The sequence below is a fragment of the Macaca mulatta genome, chromosome 17 (assembly GCF_049350105.2).
Source record: "Macaca mulatta isolate MMU2019108-1 chromosome 17, T2T-MMU8v2.0, whole genome shotgun sequence".
NCBI classification, from domain to species: Eukaryota; Metazoa; Chordata; class Mammalia; order Primates; family Cercopithecidae; genus Macaca; species Macaca mulatta.
The window spans coordinates 14,366,159-14,386,817 of NC_133422.1; the positions used below are offsets into that span (position 1 = coordinate 14,366,159).

At 38.8% G+C, this 20,659-nt stretch overlaps 2 long non-coding RNA genes across 2 annotated transcripts in view; one reads left to right on the forward strand and one right to left on the reverse strand.

Moving 5' to 3' along the window:
* Nucleotides 1-20,659, reverse strand: part of LOC114673561 (uncharacterized) — a 617,687-nt gene that overhangs the window by 360,533 nt on the left and 236,495 nt on the right. The window lies entirely within an intron of this gene.
* LOC106994223 (uncharacterized) lies at nucleotides 12,994-16,771 on the forward strand. The gene is made up of 3 exons (XR_001440710.3): nucleotides 12,994-13,203; nucleotides 14,615-14,769; nucleotides 16,617-16,771. It is a non-coding gene; the product is annotated as an uncharacterized LOC106994223 (long non-coding RNA).

A 20,659-nucleotide genomic window follows, 5' to 3' on the forward strand; every position in this document is an offset into this window, starting at 1 on the left:
ATAGATGCAGCAAATCAACACATGTTCCTCATATCAGTTACTGTTTGTCCCAAAATATCTCTCTTGCCAAAGCACCTTGGAGCAAAGTGATTGATGATAAAGAGGCAGAGAGGGTACTCTTCAATTTTTAGTTTGTAACATTTCTATATGATGGTATGTTCTCCTTCTCCTTTTGTAACAGCCTTGTGGTGTTATCTTTATCTGATACCATAGTATCTGTGACAAATAAAAAAGAAGCGATGAATAAAATGGGTCATGGTCAGGCATTTTTCAGTATGTGGTGTGATGCTGCTGAGGATAGCCGGGCGTTGGAGCTTGGAGCAGCAGAACTCCACAGAGCAGGTGCACGGCAGGTGCACGAGGGCGGTGCCTGCAAAGAACCAGAGGGCACCACAGCTGAAGAGGCCACCAGAGGACTTCCAGAAAGTGTGTGGAATGAAAAGATTTGAAAAAAATTACATTAGTGGATTATATTATAAATTCAGGGCCTTGCCACCAGCCTCTGCCAAGTTTTAGCTCCATGTTTAAAGTATTTTCTTCAACTGATTCCACTCATATTGAAATAGGATTAGTATTGTCAATTTTCTTTTACCCACCTCACAGAACATTGTTCAGAATGGTTAGTATCTGTGAAAAAGTTCACAGAGGTAGATAAAAATAGCTATCCATCTATCTACCTTTCTCTTCAATCCAATGGATATGTACAGACATCCTGAAGAATCAGCTGGAAGCTAGAAATCCTTCTTGAAGGATTGTAGTCTAGCTCGGGAGATAAGGTACTGCATTCATTATCTAATGCTACATAACAAATTATTCAAATTTAGGGGCTTAAAATAACCAACTTTTATTACCTTACAGTTCTTATAGGCCAGGAATTGAGGAGCAGCTTAACTGGGTTAATCTGGCTCAAGATGTTTGAGAAGGCTGCAGTGTAGCTATCGGTTGGAACTGCAGTCTCATTCAAAGGCTCCACCTGCTTCCAATCTCAGTCACAAAGTTGTTGTCGGGCTTCAGTTCCTCCCTGTGGAGCTGGGAGACCTCAGCTCCTTACCTATTAATAGTTTGTCTAAGTGGTCTCCTGACATGGCGGTTGACTCTCCTCTGGGGGAGCGATCTAAGAGAAAGTGAATGGGGGAGGGAGGGAGAGACAGAGAGCAAGCGAGAGAGCACACCCAAACACCGAAGATAGAAGCCACAGTCTTTTTTTTTTTTTTTTTTTTTTTGAGACGGAGTCTCACTCAAGCCACAGTCTTTTTATACCCTAATATCAGAAGGGACATCCCATTACTTCTGCCACATACTGTTGGTCACGCAGACCAACCCTGATAAAATATGGAAGGGACTACACAAATGTGTGAAAACCAGGAGATGGATATTATTGGGGGTCACCTTGGAAACTGGCTACCACACATATTTCTTATGAAAAAAAACAAATGTGCAAGTTCAATGAATGCTAAATCTAAATGAGTGATTCAGAAAACACAAGAACATCCCAGGAGGGCTGGGTTACTGAGGAAGGGGATGTGGCTGACACGGTTTCCAGCAGGTCTTGAGGGACGGTTAGAATTTAAACAGGCAGGTAGACACTGGGAAAACATTCCAGCTGAGGAAAATAGGATGGGGGAGGAGAGACAATTGTCCACAAGACATACAAGAGAAGCCAGGAAAGCCAGCTAAGTTTTATTCTGATAGCCTTCCACTTTTGGGGTCCAGTAAATTTTTCAAGAGAAGATAATACTGAGTTTTCCTGCCTAGACTTCAGAATTGTAACTCTTTGATACTCTAATCTATGATCCACTGAACCTCACGAAAAATCCCATTACAGACAGAAGTGCAGAAGGCACCCCAAGATAATGAGAATCAACCCCTAGAGCACCTATAAACTTAAACTGGAAACACTATACTACTTAAAGCATTAAATTCCCCCAGTGTTTTTTATGCACTGCAGCAATATGCTACCAGATACTGCAACAGACCATTATTTTTGAAATCAAAAGAGTCTTACCCCAAACTGGGACTAATCAAACATTAATGAATTTTGATGAGCTGTTTTCATGGTCTCTATTATCTAATGATTAATATCCTATCAATGAAATATTCCTCATCTCATTTAGCCTCCTAATTTATTTAGATAGGAAATAAACAAAGGAAAATGATATATCTGCGTTGGAACTTTTTCTTCTTCAAGATCAATGTTTAATAGTGAGAAGAGCACTCCATCTTTCCATTGATCCCTGTTCAATAGCGTATGTGGGTCACCTCTGTAATTGGCACCTAGATGCGAGACAGGAAATGAAGTAAGCCCCTCTGCAATCCAATAGCATGGACTTTGGTGACTGAGGGGAAGTAATTTGTTCCAACTCCAGAGTTTTCATCATATTTTAAATTGGTTAGTTATGCCCTTCGTTATCTTTTTTTGTGGGGGGTAAAGCATACATAATACAAAATTTGCCATTTAAACCACTTTTCATACACTTGAGTGGCATTAAATACTTTCACATTATTGTGCAACCATCACCATCATCCAACTTCAGAATTTCTTATCTTTTCATACTGAAACTCTGCAACTATTAAACAATAACTCCCATTCCTCCTTCCCCCAAGCCACTGGTCATCAATATTCTACTTTCTGTCTCCATGAATTTGACTGTTCCAGGCACTTCACAGAAGAGGAATCAAACAATATTTGTCCTTTTGTATCTGGCTTATCTCACATAGCATAATTTCTTTAAGGTTCAACCATTGCCCCTCACTGTCTTAAATATATTTTGTCTATGAAGAAAGTCACGTTCCTTCTTAAGCATGTGGAATTTGTTTCTGTCGTTATGTGAGGTTATATGTGATTTCACCTCCCTTTAACACGTAACAAGCAAGGATGTCACAGGAGGGGTATTGCTATACACTCTTACCCCAGAAACAGAAACAGAGAAAGAGAGCTGGTGAGTTGGCATTGTCACTGAGGATGTGAGCAAGAACTTTCTAATGGGGTCCAGAAGCAGTTGTCAGGAGCTCACGGTGAGAGGGCACGTGGTGGGTCTCCTGACACTTCTGGCTTACACTCTCTCTTTATACGCTCCTGAATGGTGAAGGAAATCTAGATCCATTTTCTCCTGGTTTTAATAATAGCCTTGGCCAGGTGTAGTGGCTCCTGCCTATAATCCCCACACTTTGGGAGGCTGAGCTGAGCAGATTGCTTGAGCTCAGGAGTTCGAGACCAGCCTGGGCAACACAGCAAAACCCCATCTCTACAAAAAATACAAAAATTAGTTGGCCATGGTAGGGAATGCCTACTCACCTACAGCACCCAGATACTTGGGAGGCTGTGGTGGGAGGATTGCTTGAGCCTGGGAAGTGGAGGTTGCAGTGAGCCAAGATCATGCCACTGCACTCAAGCCTGGGTGACAGAGCCAGACTCTGTCTCAAAGTGTATAAGGCTTGTATATGTGTGTGTGTGTGTGTGTGTGTGTGTGTGTGTGTGTGTGTACATACACTGAAATAAAGGATTTTATGTGTTTAACTTACATTATGCTTCACTGCTTGTGAAGAGATATGGGTATTTTGGGCATTAATTAGGACCAGAAGTTGTTTTAAACGTAAATGTGTTCTAGGTAGCAATTTCACTGAATCACTGCATGCTGTCAGTGTGATATATATCACAACGTCAGATGATTGATTGATTGATTGATTGATTGATTGATAGATAGATAGGCAAGCACATACATTATACCACTTAGGTCATGAAATCATTCATAGCTAGATCTGCATGTGTATAGGTGAGTGCACGCATGTGTATAGTGACATCAGCAAAGACAATGTGGCTTCTAGGTGACTATGAAGGACAGTGAGGAGAGTAAATGTCTAGGTAAATATTTGACGAGCTATGCTGGGAAAACTGACTAATACGGTACTGTTTCCTCGCTTTGACATCAACAAAGCCACTAGAGGGGTATGATCTTCAGGATGGATGTCACCTCACAGTCCACTGCTGTAAGGCATATTTAGAAGGAGAGAAAAAGAGCTTTTGAGAACTGTTTGAAGAGATAAGTGGGATTTCATTTAATGCTCTTCAAAAGATCCAAGTAAAAGATGAAAACTTCTTTTAAAATTATTTTGGCAATTGGACTATAGTTTACATGCAATTCCATGAAGAAATAAGAGTACATCCAACCCCATCTTTTATTAGGGTTACAAGTCACACTCATTTTTTTCCCTCTCCATCGTCATTAGAAGGACCACTACATGGCCTTAACTGAGCTCATTCTCAGCTGACCATTGTTTTGTTATTCTCCGTAACTGATGCGGCTCCTACAACAGACAAATTCAGAATCTTAGTGACACCATATTTAGTTCTCACATAAGTCAAGTCTTATGCAGATTTCCAGGCTCAACATTTAGTGAGTTAGATAGCTCTAGGTTCCCTTCATCTTCTGGCACTTCCATCTCAAGTCGTGTCTTCCAAAGTTGCCACAACAGGGGAAGAGAGAAATGGAGGGGGCACACACCTCTTAACTGCCTTGGCCAGGAAGTGATTCACATCTCTTCTGCTCACAGTCGATTGCCCCAAACCAAGTGCAGAGGAGGCTGGGAAGTGCAGGGAAGTACGTGGAAATTCAGTGAGCACCAAGTGTCTCTACCATAACCATGATATTGTTCTCAGGATGATAAAAAATGAAGACAGACCGTACTTTCCATTTGGTACTATATTCTATACAAATAATGCCCATGTGTTTGAATTCACTGAAGATAATAGCAAACCAGTGGAAATCACAAAATACCGATCTCCAGTGCTTATGTGCAATTCCAAATTTCAAAATGCTCTGGAAAAAAAAAGTTTCAAGTTTTTCCAATAACTAGTTCAATGGAAACAACATGGCCTGAATTGAAGTAGGCTATTTACCAGCATACCTTGACCTAAGGTATTCATTTAAGAGGGAGTGAATCTGAATAAAATAGACATAAATTAGGAGTAAGCATAGGAACTAAACTGGAACAACATTTTAGATATATTTGATTTGTCTCTAAGATTTTAGTCATTTGTCATGCAAATGCATTAGTCAACATTTATTAGTTCCTATGTGACAGGCACTGTTTTAGGTACTTTGCATTTACTAGCTCACTTAATGTTCTCAACAACCCTTTGGTGTAGGTGGTATTATTATCTCTACTTAGCAGACATGGAAATAAAGTCCCAATAAGTCTAAAAATGGCCACCCAGTTAAAAAGAGGAGAAGTTAGGGATAAAATCCAGGCAAACTTACTCCAGAAGCCCTTTTTTTAAACTACTATGCTATTCTGTTCCCACAAATAATTTAACATCACATTAAGAAACTCTCTTACCTTTCACATGTGTTCATTAACATTTGATGAGCTAAACCTGAGTTGAGCTATGTTAAACTTTGAATCATGTGTGTATATATGTTTGTTTATGAGAATTTTCAGTATTTTTTTCAATGAATAGTTGGTTTTATCTTAAGTCTATGAACAAAAAATTTTGGTTGGCATCGCTGTCATGGTTCTTCCATTTCACAAAACTTTCTGAGCCAGAATTCAACAGAGCTAGAGGCTAGTCCATGATGCAAAGGAAATTCCCATCAGTAGTTGAAGAACATAGGCTTTGGCTTGTTTCAGGAAACTATACGGAAAAGTTCTATCAACAAGAAATTTTTATGTAGTAAATGAATTAACTGCATTAAATCAAGGTTTAAACATGATACAGTCCTCCCCACTTTCAGCTTTATATTTATTTATTTATTTATTTATTTATTTATTTATTTATTTGAGATGGAGTCTCACTCTGTCACCCAGGCTGGAGTGCAGTGGCGTGATCTCGGCTCACTGCAACCTCTGCCTCCTGGGTTCAAGAGATTCTCCCACCTCAGCCTTCTGAGTAGCTGGGATTATAGGTGCGTGCCACCACGCCCAGATAATTTTGGTATTTTTAGTAGAGACGGGGTTTTGCCATCTTAGCCAGGCTGGTCTTGAACTCCTGACCTCTGGTGATCCACGCACCTTGGACTCCCAAAGTGCTGGGATTACAGGTATGAGCCACCACACTCGGCCCACTTTCAGCTTTATTAAAGTAAACTTCTTAGAAAAAAAATTACATATAGTTAGGGTGTACAATGTGATGTTTTGATATATGTATACATTGTGAAATGATCACATTAACCTAATTAATATATCTAGCACTTCACATACTTATCATTTTTAAAGATTAATTAAACATACTGTAAACTACTACTTTCTGACAGCTTTAATGTCTCTTTTGTTGTAGGATGTTGACAGTAGAAAGAATGTTACTACTTTCTGTTTCCTGGGAATAGTCAATACTGACTTAAGAAATGTGTGACTATACTAGAATAATTATATTAAATATACTTCTGAAAAGTTATTTTTCTTAGAGGTTGGTATTTTGAATTAAAAAATAACTATTTCAGAGAAATATTTTCTCTATAATTTTAAAAAATCTTCTCCCAAATGTAGTAGTATAGTCTTTTTGAAACTCTAAATTATATTACAAATTTTTCTAAATTATGATTTTTGTACTTATTGATGTTTTGCAAGAATATGAGTATTTAATAAAAATTGTCATTATCTAATTAAAATTAGTAAAACAAAGAGACTCTGCCTAACCTTTTAGTCATTCCCATTCCCTCACCTGTATGATCTTGAAAGAGTAGAGGAGTGGTTGGTTAGTTGGTTGGTTGGTTGTTAGTTCTCTCTCACTCTACCAGCCCTGCCAGCCTGAGTTAATTTCCTGCACTGTCAGGAGCATCCTGATGCTAAGAAGTAGGTTGCCTGAAGATAGTCACATCCAGTTCTCAATAACAGTGAAGTAAGTATTTATCTATTTAAAAACAAACAAAGGCTAATTTGAATAGAAGTCAAGTATGACCTTCCAGATTATATATGCTATAACATTCCGTTTTTGCTTTGTAACAAATGAATTGAAAATCTCTGTGCTTATAATAACTAACAATTAATTTCATGCTCACATGTGTGTAGGTTGACTGGGCTTCCACTGATCTAGGTTAGGCATAGCTGAGAAAAGCTGGACTCCAAGGTTCTAGTTAGCTGTAGGCTGCTCATTTTTGGGGTTCAGGTTGAAAGTGTTGCCACACCTGGGGCATTCTTCTCTCATGAGGAATCAAAAAAGTCCGAGAAGAAAAGCCAAAACATGGACATAAATTTAAAGCCTCTGTTTGTGTTACATCCCCTAGCATGCTATCAGGCCAGCAAATTATATGGCCATGCCCAATTTTCGTGGGCATAAGAAATATGTCCTGACCAATCTGGAAGAGGAACTAGATCACAAGGTAAAAAAGCATGGATGTACAATTCCATAAGGGAAAGGAGGTGAAGAATTAGGAACAATACTTTACCGTGTCTACTGATTTAACATTTAATGTTTTTCTTTAAAGAGGAAGATCCTTGTCAGAAATGAAGCCTTCATGTTTAAGAGACTTCATTTTTCTCATTCAGTTTCTCTGTGCTGCTACCATCCCAAGATGGGCAGGAGGTGCATACCAGATGCATCAACCTCCTTCTCAGCTCTCTTCTCTCTGCTGGACAGTGTCCTTTGGGTGAACGCTTCCACTTTTGTGACTTTGACCATCTGAAAGATTGATGAAGCCTCCATCTCTGTATCCCCTTCTCCTCTTGGTGCCCCTCCCCTGTCTCTCCCTCATGCTCTAAAAACACCGACAGTCTTCCTCACTGCTTTATACCACAGCATCTTGTTTCTCAGCCTCTCCCTTCCAGGGACTGTGAGCAGAGACAGTGTGTTTATTCATCTGTTTCTCCAACACCCACCACATGCATAGCACATTGTCAGACTTTCACTAAAAGCATAAATAGGAGGAGCATGATGATAAATTAGTTAATGCATATAATGTACATTATTTTCAGGTGCCGGATGCCCTAAAAGCCCTGACTTGACCACTACACAACCTATGCAGACAACAAAATTGCACATGTGCCCCATAAATTTATACAAATAAATAACTTCTTAAAGGCATAAATAATGAAGGAATAGTGAGACTCTTCTTCTTATTGGTCCAAAGAAAGTGTTTTCTTTTTTTTTTTTTTTTTTTTTTTTTTGAGACGGAGTCTCGCTCTGTCGCCCAGGCTGGAGTGCAGTGGCGCTATCTCGGCTCACTGCAAGCTCCGCCTCCCGGGTTTACGCCATTCTCCTGCCTCAGCCTCCCGAGTAGCTGGGACTACAGGCGCCCGCCACCTTGCCCGGCTAATTTTTTTTTGTATTTTTAGTAGAGACGGGGTTTCATTGTGTTAGCCAGGATGGTCTCGATCTCCTGACCTCGTGATCCGCCCGTCTCGGCCTCCCAAAGTGCTGGGATTACAGGCTTGAGCCACCGCGCCCGGCCGAAAGTGTTTTCTTTTAAAGCATATCTATTTTTTTAAAATATTTTTAAAGACAGCATCTTGCTCTATTGCCCAGGCTGGAGTGCAGTGGCACAATCTCCTGGGCTAAAATGATCCTCCTGCATCAGCCTCCCAAATAGCTGGGACTAGAGACGCATGCTACCAGTCCCAGCTAATTTTTTTTTCTAAATTTTTAGTAGAGATGGGATCTTCCTATGTTACCCAGGGTAGTCTTAAACTCCTGGCCTCAAGTCATCCTCCTACCTCAGCCTCCCAAAGTACTGGGATTACAGGTATGAGCCACCACACCTGACCCCCATATCTATATTTTAACAATGCTGAGAATATATTGTAATTTAGGTTGCCATCGATGCTCGCTATTGTTTTACTTTATAAATTCTTTACTTTCTATATTACTATTAACCCACACAGATCTTTCCCCTTATCTCAACTTCAATTGCCCTTAAACTTTATATCACAGCATTGAACACTTATGGTTGTTTAGTTATTTCATGTATTTTAGGTTTTTTTCTCCTCAATTAGATTATGATCTTCAAGACAAAGTTGTACATGCTGGAATGTACATAATATCTCACATGTGGCACATAATCAATGCATACAAAATAAAGTATAGGAAAAAATGATAATGATTAATACATAGTTCTTACAATGGTCCAGGCACTATTCTAAGGCAATCCACATGTTCTCATTTAATCCTCAAAACAAGTATGGTCGTTGTCATTCTTCTAAGGAAGAAATGGAAGGCACAGTTGAGGAATCCACTTACTACATGGAGAGACTGAAATTCAACTCAGGCAGTTTGGCCCCAGAATCTGGACTTCTAATCACTCTCCATACTAGAAACTCAATAAACATGGCTAATTGGTTGAAACTTAACCTTAGGACAGTTTTCTACTGACATTTACCCTCACATAATTTTTAATCCTTTTTAATATTTACCTAAAACTCTCAAAAAGATGTGAAAGTTTGCTGATGATATCCAGCAAAAATATCCATATTATTTCTTATATTGGTTTCAGCCCTGTGCTTGGAGTAAAGTGAAACAAAGTTTATCACCTTAAGTGTGGGAAAAAGAGAACACGGCAAATAAAACTGTATCACTCATTTTACAAATTTACTAACTGCATGTCAGAATCTTTTGAAATCAATCTGTTAGCTCTAATGATATGCCGTTTGGTTGATACCTTCTTGTATAAATTTATTTATGGCTGGAAATTTAGATTCTGCTTATTGATCCTGCAAAAAAAACTATGGCATAACTAAATAATCTGGAAAACTCCATGTAAGCACAGAAAAAGTGTTCCTATGATGTTTTTGTTTTTGCTGTTTTGGGTCATTTGGCGCTGCTCTAACTTAACATTCAGGGCAGACTGGAGATAAGGCTTCCTTCAAGAAAACATCCTGACTCCCCATGGCACCCTTGCATTTCCACCACCATAACACTGGCCTCATAATATTCACTTAATGAACACCTCCTGAGCACCAGTTATACATCCATCACTACTGAAAGTGTGAGGATAGAACAGTGAACAAAATGGACGATATTATTAGGATCGTTAAATGTTCATTGGTGATTTCCATAGTACTTCAATGCCAGAACAGAAGAAACATAATCTTTCCTATTGGCATCTGTCTGTCTTTGTGCTGCTGTAACAAAATACCTAAGACTGGGTAGTTTATAAATAATGGAAAATTATTTCTCACAGTTCTAGGAGGCTGGGAATTTCACAGTCCAGTAACTGGCTGATGTCGTGTCTGATGAGGGCCCTGTCTTTGCTTCCAACATAGCGCCTGTTGCTGCATCCTCCAGAGGAGACAAATGCTGTGTCCTCACATGGCAGGGCCAGAAGCATAAAAGGGGCCTAGCTAATTCCCTTCAGCCCTTTGAAAGGGTCATTAATCCCATTCATGAGGGCTCTGCCTTCATGACTTAATCACCTCCTAAAATCCTCACCTTTAAATACTATCACTTTGGGTCTTAGGTTCCAACATATGAATTTTGGGGGATCACGAACATTCAAATCATAGCATCATCTCAATCTCCAATGCCCAGGATTGGGTATGACACATAACAGACTCTTAATAAGTATATTTTCAATGAATGTTGTTGAATTATAAAAGCATATTAATTTAGTATATAACGCATATAAGAAAAAACTTATATCTGCAAGAAAATAATTTTCTTTAGAATTTACTTAAACTTAAATTCTTATATTGTCATAAATAAACCAGTGACCACTGAAAACACCTAAGTAATCACTTATAAGAAAAATTCAAATACTTTTTGGTGTCATATGAATTTGAATACTACATCAAAGCAAATATCTATCTATCGTTATAGTATTTAGAGAAAATGCACTTTATATCTTTCATTTTTTCCCTTTCTGAGAAATAAACCGTGCAGCAGCCAACATACAGTTACAAAAGGATACCCAAAAAAACCAAAAACAAAAAAACAAAAAAAACAACAAAAAAAAACCCCAACCTTCTTTTGCATCCAAATTGCATGTAATTGCATAAAAAGACTTTTCTGTACCCAAGTCCACACAACACCAAAAGCAGACATCAACATGGCTAATATGTAAATATGTTTGGGGAGATGGGCAGCTCATTCATCAGGTAAATTTTAGGTTGTTCCTTCCCGGGATGAAGATGAAGACTCCCAAGATGTCACTCAACCAGAGTCCTGTCGATGGTGAGAGCCAAACAGCACCCCTTTCTGGTAACCAGCATTCTACTTAACACTCAACTCACCAGTTAAGATCTTTCCTCTGGGAGTCTATTTCCCAAGGCCCCATGTGACAAAGACGGCCCAGAAACCATGTTGCGTGCATGCCAGCCGAGCACACACAAAAGCTCGCCAACGTTTTTCTCAGTTTTCACTTTAGCTCTCCTTTCTATTTTTCCCTGTTTCTCTCCTACTGTCTTGGTTTGATGGGCCCCATGTGTGAGCTACTCATGGAAATTCTTAAAACTAGAAAGAAAATGGATTACTAAGATTTATGAGGTTGAAATGATTTATTCACCTCTCAGGGAAAGAGACAATTCATCACATTTTGAAAGACTGGACAATCAAGCTCTGACTGTATTTATACAACATCATAAAGCTGTTTTCTTGAAGAACGACTGAGCCACCTGCTTAAAGATGAGACTGACATTCTGGGCAGACATTTTGAACACGGGTATTTTAGAAGCCAGTGTTTGTTTGTTTGTTTGTTTGTTTGCCACTGAAGACCTTTTCAGTGGAAAAGAAAACTCAACAGTATAATCATTTTGACTGAATGTTGCGTATCTTTTAATAAATTTATGTGGAAAAATGTTTACTAAACATCTAGTATAGGTTAAGTGTTGAGCTAGATGCATCATGTTCCCTGTCAACTAGGGGCTCACAGAGGTTCACAGTTGGGTAGGGAAAGATATAAGTAAATAAATAATTATAATAAAGTGTTAATTGCTCAAAATAAAGTCAACCCCTACCTAAAACAAGAAGTTCAAAAATCTTTCTACAGGAGACCAAAAGCATGTAAGTCATGTTCATTTCTTACTGTTAGCATTAAAAGATTTTCGATATTTTATGGAAGAAAGCGGATATTGTAGGAAACCCCAAATATGAATAAAATACCTGTTTTCAGCATATAGAATAATACAAGAGGGTAAGGACAGGTATACAACACGAGACTTCAGGTTGACCTTCTCTCTTAGGCTCTTTTCAGAATTTACCAGTTATGTATACTATTCCATCTCAGCCAACTCTAACGTTGGAAAATAATCTGATAAGTGAGTCCCCCCAAAGATATTAATGGTTTGTTGTATAACACATCATTTTACTGAGGGATTTGCCCACTAATAGGCCACTCTTAAAAATGAAAGCCTTAATTCACCATTATGAATCACGGGTTTTAGAGTACTAAGCATTATATGACTTTCATCTCTGACTCTGAATGTTCTACTCTGATTTGTTCACATTAAAATATGAAAGCCTTTGTCAACTCCATTTATCTTGCACAAGATGAAACCCTGGTCCAAGCCACATACATTTAGAAACAATTCACATAGTAGATTATACTTTCTAATCTAAATTTTTGTGATACAGAATTCATAATGACAAAAACAAAATAATCACTTCACGTGAAACTAATAACATTAGAAATTGTGGTGATTGTAGGGAAATAACTCTAGTTATTTTTTTAATGCCCTGGACCCTAATTATGTTTTCTGGTCTTCCTTTTCATAAGAAAACTCAGGATCATGACAAGACAACTTTAAAAAAAAGTACTTTAATATATTCACACACCTTAACTAAGTGTAACCCGTGCATGCAGTGATGTTTCCACCTTTCACAGCAAAATCCCAGCCTAGCAGCAAGCAGATTGTCTGTGATTCATACAACTCCTGCTAGGAAAAAAATTAAATAAACCCAAGAAGAAATTAATGGGGTAAAAACTATCTTTTGATTTATAGAACAGAATGTTTCACATAACCCTGAAACTAGAAAGTGTACCAGCAGTTTTGCAGATCACCCAAGACCAGCGATTACCTGGAAACCCTCTCCTAGTAACAAGCAGAGAGAAACTTTCCACTTGCCAAAGCCTGGCCAGCTGGGATTCTGGGACCTGAGCCCAAGGGTGAGCTAGGTAGGTAAGAGTTCTTAAAACAGGAATGGGAATAAACCAAAGACAACTTCCTAGCAAAATCAGCACTGAAAAATAGTCTCCACCAAGCATCAGACCAAAGGCTTGGACAGCGAGGTGAAAAGCATACCGAAGATGTTGCGGTGGCCTCCAGACCAGAGCAGGGAAGGTATGTTGGAGAAAAAATCGGAAACTCACTGACTTGCCTCTTAAAAGAGCACTCATTGCTTCACTGGGTGGGGCAGAGAAAACAAATACAGAGTAGATTTTAAACAGAGGAAACCGGCCAGGCGCGGTGGCTCATGCCTGTAATCCCGGCACTTTGGGAGGCCGAGGAGGGCACATCACTTGAGGTCAGGAATTCAAGAGCAGCCTGACCAACATGGTGAAACCCCATCTCTCCTAATAATACAAATACAGCCAGGTGTGGTGGCACGTGCCTGTAATCCCAGCTACCCGGGAGACTGAGGCATGAGAATGCCTTATTCTCATGGGAAGCGGAGGTTGCAATGAGCCAAGATCGTGCCATTGCACTCCAGCCTGGGCAACAGAGTGAAACTGTGTTTCAAAATAAAATAGATAAACAGGGAAACCCTTCTTAGAGCATACACTTTAAGAAAAAAAAGTTATCAAATTAAGCTAAAGGTTCACACTAGTGAGTGAAGGATAGGAAGCCAAAAGAGAGAGTGAATTATAAATTTCTCTCAATGCTGTTCACAGATTTCATTTCCCAAAGTGCCAAATTATTTTGGTTTCACTAGACTTAATCCCAAACTCAAAACTTCGCTTCATTAAAATAGCAACACCTAACATTCTCTGAGGCTATTTCAGACTGTTTTAAACCTTCAGCAAAGCCCTTTTAATAGTTTCAAACAAATTACACATCAAAACAGCTATCAAGGTTGCCCATCAACAAAACTAATTACATGACATAAATGCACCGCAAAACCTTAGCAAATCAGATGTTTATTCAGATATAAAAGTTTTTCCCCATTAAAATACTTAAAAGAATGTATGATGTGGAAATATCATATAAAATGCCCTTTTAGACTATCTTGCCTTGTTTAACACACTCATCTTTTTGGAAAAAAGCCAATTTACCTCTGGAAATTGTGTAATCATCAAAATGAATGCTTTAACAAATCTCTTTGTTTCCTTCCTACCACCCCATGCATGTTGTAACGTAGATTTCTGATTTTGTAAACTTGAGCTGATTTTTTTTGGCTTTTTTAAACCATGAATATCTGTTTGGCATCATCCAAGTGAGTATCCGCCCTGCTGAAGAGTCTTCCGCTCTAATCCCAGCACTTCAGTTTGATGGAAGAGCCTTTAAGCCTTCCCACGTCAGAATGCGTTCTGATGTCTGACTTGTTCTTATCGTGATGAAGACCATAGTCTTACTTATTCTAGAAAAGTATTTGGATACATGCTAACAAACCTACAGTAAAAATCAGGAAGAAAACTTATAGCCTATGTTACTGGACTATTTTCTACATAAGAATTAGATAAACTCTAAAATATCACTAAGTTCACTGTCACTAACACTGATGCAGGATTTTTCTTCTTGGTCATTTTGCAAGCCGGGGACCCCCAGCCAGTGACACTCCACCCAGGTCTCCCTCAGCCACGCTGGCATGGCCCAGATCCCCTGAGTTATAGCTTGTACCTGCATCCGGTGGTTCCCGAGCTCTGGTACTGCACCCAAGAAGAATAAGGATACTCTGGACATTGAAGGGTAAGGAGGGTGGAGAAGAGTTTTATTGAGCCATGAAAATGGCTTTCCTTGGAGAGGGGATGCATGGTTGGTCTCCCTACCAAGAGGCGGGAAATTTCCCCTGAGTGGCTGGGTCTGGGGCCTTTTATGGACTCAGAATGGGGAGTGCATGCTGATTGGTTTGTTAGCATGTAAGAAAGGTTAAAGCAAAGACACCACTCAAAGGTGGGCATGACAGTGTAGAAAACCAATTAGGAAAGTGTAGGTATATGTAAAATAGGTGAAGGGTGAGGTCCAATCAGAGGAAAGCTTGCCAAACAGGAAGACAAGGTCTCAATCTGGTGGGAGGGTTTAACTTGTAGCTTGGCTTTCAGACTTTAACTATATTTAGCTTGGAGGTGGGGTTTCACCAGGGAACCACCCCCATATACCGAGGCATTTGTTGGCACGAGATGGCTGCCTCTTGTCGCTATCAACACTAATAGATCATCCTTCACTAGTGATTGTACTGTCATAAATATCAAATACATTTAAAAGGCATGTTTTCCACTATGAAAGTAACACTAAAGAAGAAAACAAAATTTTATTATGGTTTGATATAGTGACACTTTTAACAGTGACTAACTCTTACATGGAAATTTTAGGGGTTAGGCACTTTCCCTCCAATCTACAAGTTTTTCTTCAATGTAACTTGCCTTGAGATGTGATCATAAATTATTGATACCCTATTTAGTTACCAGGCTCAGTATTTACTGATATTCAATACATACTAATTTATAATGGTTTTTTTCCTCTTCAGTATGTACTAATGTCTAATACTTTTATTCATCCTTTATTATTCACTTGAAAATAATGATTACAAATAAGCTATATATCCTTCACAGCTTCAAACTCATAAAAAAACAATTTTGGTGGAAAACCTGCTGGTTTCTAAAAATATAGTGAAAGGCTTTAAAATTTAGTGTGTGTGTGTGTGTGTGTGTGTGTGTGTGTGTGTTTTCAGCCTGCGTGTTGACTTGTGGAGTTGTTTACTCTGAAGGCTACAATCATTTAATTATTTGTTTATACCAGTATGGAAGCTTCTCACTATGGTGTTTTAATTTATGACCTCAATCTGTACTAAAGATTTGTTAGATAACCTCACCCCTCCTATTCAGTTATGCCTGATAAAAACTTTAAATAATCTGATAGGGAAAGGCAACACTATCCATGTTAACACTTCACATTTTAGAGCCAGCTTTCATATCTCAGAAATCATAAAGCAAAGATGTTGATTAGCTCGAAACATTTCAGAAATCCCCCAAAATTTGCAACTTTTCTGCTTGGCAAACTGAGCCAGGAAAATCTTCAAAAAATCAATTGGACTGTGAAGGGTTAATCTGACCAAGAATAAACAGACCACTTCTGGTGAAACTGTAGGGAACTATTTTCAACTGTAACAGAAGGAAAATAACTGAGTTTCATGAGCAAATTGGAACTGGCACGAGATTTCAAAGCCATCCCATTTAGTAGTGCTTATACCAACACAGTACAGCATTACAATGCTTTAGAATTGAACATCGAAAAACCAATATAATTATCTCTACCATTCTCTAAGGTAGTGACTAAGTAAAGTCAGAAACATTCTTAAAGTCAAAATAAATATAAGTGTGTTTCCACTTTCAAAATAGTCATACCTCTGGTTGGAAATCATCCCAACCCAGCTCTATCTGACACATACTAAGACTGGACCACCTCGAGGCTTCCTGTAGGCTACAATTGTCCTGTCTTATTAACTTTAAGATCAGCTATGAATTCCAAAACATTTATGTATCTTCTATATAGTGCAAGTCCTTTATGAAAAAATCCCCTTTTTCAATCCATTGCAGGAACCAAGGGTGGCTAATATCAGAAGAAAATCGTGCGATGGGAATGAAGATCAGAAGCACATACTGACCAGTCAACTGACTTTGCTGATCCCTTGAAAAATAATGTCATGGGGGATGTTTCTAAATTAAAGAATAATTATTTTGCGTTTCTTTTCATTCACTGTTGTGTTTCTTCCTGCAATATCTCTGGAGGCATGTGAAATCAGTGGGAGTAGAGTAATAGGCTATTTAACACAGACAGCTGTGGAGTAAGACAGTCTAGGTTTAAATCCTGGCTATGAGAATGGAGAAAGGGCACAGAAAGTTCTTTGCATCATGGCTGGCACACAGTCTGTTTTTAAAAAATGATATTATTATTACTACAAATAGCGCTTCACCCAGATGTTGATTGAATAGACAGACAGATGCTTGTTTCAAATAAAAGAAAACAGTTCCTGTAGGCAAACAACTCAATTGGCATAGACATAAGTCTCTTGTTCAACCTGTTTGCCATTATTTATCTGCCTGAGAAGACTATGAAATGTTGAACCAGAAAATATCCAGAAAAACAACAGCCCAGAAGGTCAGTGCAAAAGAACTGGGATAATCAGAAAAGCTAGTTATTCTAGTTCTGGCTTTAATTTGCTCAAATTTTCAATCCACATAGTGTTTTGAAAAGTCAGCCTATAAAAATCCTTCAATCCTGGGAGTTTCCCTCCTAGCCTCTGAAGGCATTCAGAACATGTCACCCAAAATATGGCATATTGATTATTTTGAGCTAAAAGAAATTAAGAGCAAGCTAACACAAGGAAACTTTACCTCCTCATCAACTGCCTAAAAAGGATATAAATTTCCCCTTTCATATAGGAAATTTACATTTATAAGGAAAATTTACATTAGTAACTAGCTATCTGTACCAGGAAGAGAGCTACTCTGAGAAAATTTGCCACTTGAGAGACTTAACTACATAACAAGACAAGCTTCATTCACTATGCATTTCCTCTACCCCTTACTTTCCCATAATTTACCTCCACCACCACAAAGAAACACCAAACCCTTACTCCACTTCTTTGAGTCTCATATTTTTGTGGGACTCCCATGTGTATGTATATAATTAAAATGGTTTTGCTCCTGTTCATCTGTCTGATGTCAATTTAATTCATAGACCAGCCAAAGAACCTAGAAGGATAGAAGGAAGCAATTTTTCCTCTCCTATATCTCTTAGTGTTAGAGATTTAAAGATCTCCATCTTAAAATCTATTGGGCTGTTAAATAAAAGTTACAGGAGTCCATTGATGCGGGTGGAGCTCCTGCACCAGGCCTAACAGAGTAAATCAAAATGGAGTCACTCATGCTGAAATTCCACACCGACAAGCTGAAACTAAGTTGTTTTCCTTCTGAGAAATCAGGAGAGAGAGAGGTAATAGCCAAATCCCCAAACAGGCCAGGTTATCTTGAACATGATAAGAAAGTCTCCTCTGCTTTAACCTTTACAAGGAAAGTAACTTTGAAATGACCAATCCGCTTTTTCTCTGTTGCTGCTTTCCTCGGCCTCTCTCTGTCTAAAACTCAGCCTCCTCTGCTCAGGTTATCAGACCATTTATTCTATTTTATAAGTTGAGATGTTGCCCAATTTAGAAACACAACTAAAAGCTAATTAAGATCTTTAAACTAAATTCGTTGTAATTTTGGCTTTTGACAGGGCTAATAATAATGATATATGTCTCATTTTCATTTCAAAGCACTTGTGAGTAGGAATTATTCTACTTCATTGATAAAGAAATTGAGAGTCAGAAAGTTTTGGTAATTTATCCAAAGTACACACCTACCAAGTGGTAGAGCCAGGACTCAATTCCAGGTCTTAGATTGTGCTTTCAGAGTAACTTGACCATTGCTTCAACAACAACAAAAATTGTATGGAATACCTACTATATTGTCAGACCCTGTTTGTTTCTAGAAATACAACTGTCAATGCTGCCCTCAAACTGTTTATCATCTAATACAAAAGACAGACAAACACACACACACTGTGAAAACTGTGGATTCCTGGGACCCATCCCAGATGCAATAGATCTTGGTTAGGTGCCAGCAGTCTGCACTTTTAGCGAATCTTCCCAGGGTAATTCTCTGAGACAGCACCTGGAGAAGGATTATAATGGAGTCAGGTTTAGGAACAGAAAGGAAGGTGTCCTGGGAAGATGATTCCTAAATTGAGATTTGAAGAATCAATGGGAGTTGGCTAAGCAGAGTGACAATGATGAGAGAACAATTTAGATAGAAAAACAGCATCAGTCAAACTTTTGAGAGATGAAACTCACTTGGAAAAATAGCAGTTTAGTGTAACTAAACTAAAAGGAGGTAGAGGGGAAAAGATTTAGAGGAAATGACTATAGAGGTAGACAGGGCCTAGATTCCTAGAAGCAAACAGAAAGCCAGGGCAGCTGGAGGCAGGCTATGAGCACAGGAACAAAGGGGCCCAACCATGGGTTGCTGCCTCCCATACTCCTTGGAACCTCAGGTTGTGCTATATAGACACTTGCGTAAGTTTATTCCTGAATAATCAGATTTCCCTTGAAATGGCCTGATTCCATTAAAATCTGTCTCTAAGGAGCATTTGAACCAAGCCAGTAGCAGGCTTCAACACACAAAACACATATTTTACTATGAAATGGTGAATCTTCAAATTACATTTAAGTCAATACAAGTTACAAAGCTAATGAAAGTGCAGCAAAGACGAACCCCAGTTAGTAGCCTTTAATCTTCTGCTCTTTGCCTTTCCAAATCTGAAGTTCTTTCCCCTTAGGCAAACTGAACAAATGTAAAATCATTATGCCAATGACCTTGTCCTGCTTAGAGCCTTCCTTAATCTAAACATTTTCAATATTCCCTGGGCTCCATGGATTAAGAACACACCTCTTTAACACGCACTTTCTCCACTTCACTCATGGGGAACAACGTTTATTCTCCGGAGTCTTTTTGTCTTTTTGAAGAAAGTGCTAGAACAGAATGGATGTATTGAGATGGACAGGAAAAATGACACAAAAACATGCAAACTTGTTTAGTGGCAAGGTTATTGATTGTTAGGGAAAGAAAAGAAGGCCGACCTTGTGAGTCAGGAAGATGGAGAGGCTCAATTTTAGCTGTCCGAGGCAAAGAAGCAGTGGGGTTTATCTGCAGCCAAAGTTAGACCTCTCTGTCAGCCAGCTGGGGGTATTCCAACATGAAGGGCTAACACAAGAGATTCCATTAAGCAGACGAAATTACCCGGTGGCCGGCTGCTCCTGCATCTCGCATTATTTTCATGTGAACAGTTCTTTTTTCGCTTGCGAGACTTTCCCATTTACTGCAAAATGTTTGTCATTTCTACACCAATGCCAAAAGTGGCCACCAGTCATTATGACAATCCAAAATAACTCACACATTTCCAAACTGTCCCTAATGGAGATGCTAGTACCCCAACCCCACCTTGAGAACCACTGAATAGAATCTTAAATTCCTGGCAGGGACCAATAAGCTCATCAAGTCCCACTTCCCCATTTTGTAGTAAAGTGAAATCCATTCTAAACTTTATTAAGTAGGGACTGGCCTAGAACACAGCTTTCATGACTCTCATGCAAACACTTATTCTCCAAACCTTGAGGCTGCCAAATTCTAAAAAACTTCACTGCCTTCCTACTGAAATCTCTCATGTACATCATCTGAAAACTCTCTATTGAACAAGTAAACGCAAATTTCTGGCAACTTCTCCCTTTGGCAATGTATGCTGTAATACCTTTTTCTCAAACTTAAAGTACTGGCTAGTACTGAGGCCAACAGGATAAAACTAGGCTTACATCTGGCAAAAAACCCAGGCATCTTCAGATGGACTGTGTGGGCAAGACTAATGAAAAAAGAAAATAAATGATTTACCCTCATGAAACCAGAATACCAAGCATAAAACAAGAACTTAAATACTTCCACAGAGATGAAAAAACAAATTTCTTCAAAGGAGTAATAAGCAAATTGGCATCATAATTCTTGTCAAAAACACTGGATTACAGTATCAGCGGTGCCAGTAAACCTTA